The sequence below is a fragment of the Galeopterus variegatus genome, unplaced genomic scaffold (assembly GCF_000696425.1).
Source record: "Galeopterus variegatus unplaced genomic scaffold, G_variegatus-3.0.2 Scaffold2963, whole genome shotgun sequence".
Taxonomy (NCBI): domain Eukaryota; kingdom Metazoa; phylum Chordata; class Mammalia; order Dermoptera; family Cynocephalidae; genus Galeopterus; species Galeopterus variegatus.
In genome coordinates this window covers 126,973-129,328 of record NW_007729074.1, presented here as the reverse complement: position 1 = coordinate 129,328, position 2,356 = coordinate 126,973, and the positions used below count along the sequence as shown (strand labels likewise).

The 2,356-nt window shown below is 47.3% G+C and overlaps 1 pseudogene; it reads right to left on the bottom strand.

Annotated features, from left to right (window-relative positions):
• Nucleotides 1-295: 295 nt before the first annotated feature.
• The window catches only part of LOC103599439, a 7,851-nt pseudogene continuing 5,790 nt past the window's right edge, over nucleotides 296-2,356 (bottom strand).

The window sequence follows — 2,356 nt, the reverse complement described above, 5'->3', positions numbered from 1 at the left end:
TTCAGTCTCCTTCTCTGCCTCTGGTTCTTCCTGTGCTGATATGGTTGTGGGACAGCAATGGCTACAAGAGATACAGTAGCTGCCACCATAACCTTTTCAGTCTTGGGTTTTTTCGTGCTTCTTATTCTTTTTATGTTTCTTGTCCTTTTTCTCTGCCCCCTTTTTTATGGGAATTCCTTGCCAATGATGGACTTGGTGTTGGGCTTTTAGTCTTTTTGACCAGTACCAATGGTGACTAGTTTATACACAGTGACTGAGACTAGACAGGGGATGGAGGTGTTTTTTTAGCTGCTGGCTTAGAAGACCTCGAGACAGATGAGCTAGGATGTGAGGAGATCTGAGGAACTTCCTTTGGTTGTGTTTATTACTCCTCCCAGGTAGATTGGTTCTGGGAAAAACCTTTTCTGTGTTTTGATGATATTGAAGGCAAACACCTCATAATGGCTGGGGAGCTTCTTTGTTCGGGAGGTGACAAGTGGGAGAGAGACCTCAGGCTTTGGGGGTGGAAAAGGTAATGACTTTCATTTTGGAGGGGGAGGGACAGAGCCATTCTTTGGAGGTAGAGAAAGAGAATATCTCCTCTGTTTGGAGGAAAGTGTTTTCTTGGGCAACACGGGCACCGAGGTGGGGAAGAAGGAGCCTTTCCTGGTGGTTGTGTTAGAGACCTGTGCCACAGCCAAGGAGGAGGCATGACAGAAGGAAAATGTGCCTTCTGGTGGGTACTGGATAGAGACTTCTACACCTAGCACAAGAAGAAGTTTCTTTCTGACACTTTCTTGGTGGTGGAGAGGTACTCTTGGAAGCCCCCTGCCTACCTCACCATTTTTCACCTGGGATCTCTCAGGCCACTCATCTTCATCATCTTCATCATCACCACCACCATCTGAGAAAAGGAGACAGAGTGAAATGAAGACTGCTAGTTTTGTCGTCTGTATTGGCAGCTCTGCTGCACAGAATCTGCTGCAGACATTTTGCCACCTTTACCTTCTGATTCAGATAACTCTACTTTTCTAGGTTTTGGATGCTGGTGAAGGGGACTCTCTTTTCTCAGTACCATTATTTTGTGACTTTACCTGAAGTTCTCCTGTGCAATTTTTTCTTGTATGGTGTGGAGAAAATAGGATTATTTAGTCAGGCTCCCTTGGCTTAGGTCCGGTTGGGGGTCGTGCAGCACATTCCGTTGTAAACAAGCTGTGTGTGGGTGGAGTTAGTGCACATGTGCACCCATGTATCTTTTTAGTTAGTTGCTATTGTGTGTTCTTGAGTTTGTGAAGCAGACCTGGCCTGCAGGGCTTGTGTCTAAAAATAGAGCATGTTTACTCTGCAGGCAGCTGCTCAGTTTCTGTTTTTCTTTGGACTTTNCCCGGGGCCTTGGTGTTATCAGCACCGCACTCTCCTGAGTGAGCCACGGGCCGGCCCTCCAAGGACCGTTTTGTCTGGTTACCTAGCTGGTAGAAACTGCACGTGAAGGTTTTGTGAACGGGCTTGAGGGTTCTGTGAGCTCCAGACCCAGCCCTAGCTCTACATATGGTTTGGCTTCTGCAATGTTGAGTGATGCATTTTTGGAGGCAGAGTTACTGGAGATGATGGCTGGTGTGTTCACCTTGGAGGACTGGCCAAAGGAGATAAGCTACAAGTTTTTCACGGGGGCTGGATGTCCTCTCGGGAGGCTTCTTTGGCAGCTACTGGGAACAAGAGCACTATGAGCTACTCCTCAACAAGGATGCTGATGAGAGGCTTTTTTGTCTCACTGGAGATCTGCTCATTCTATCCCTTGGTGGAGTTTTTCTTCAACGAGATGGCCACCTTCTTGGGCTTGGCCATTTTCTAGATGAATATGATCTTGATGGGATCTATGGTGCCGTGTAGGTAGAGTGTGAGAAGGAGAGCCAGAATGCATCCTGTCAGGCTAGGGCTCAGAGACCCTTCAAACCCATTATGCAGACTGGGTCACAAATCCTTCACATGCAGGTCCATGAACTAGGTAATAGGAAAAAGATCCTGGGAGCTGAGGGTAAAAATTAATAGGCTTTATTTAGATGCTAGCTCAGGTAGCTAGCAGCAGCCACCCTGGTGGCCTTGCAGGGCATCCTGAGGACGCTGTGGATCAGGGCTGTGTGTCCTTTATACTTTGCAAATCAGATAACCAAAGAACACCTGGGTGCACGTGTGCAGTTACATCAGACAATAACCAAGGAACACCTGGGCGAACGTGTGCATATTTACATTAAACAGGTTAGGTCATGCCCAGCAAGATTCTGAACCTCCCCTCCCCCACTAGCCTGAACATTTACTTTCACTTTCCCTACACATCCAGTATCTTGATTTGGCACATGACTGAAATCGTGGTTCTGTC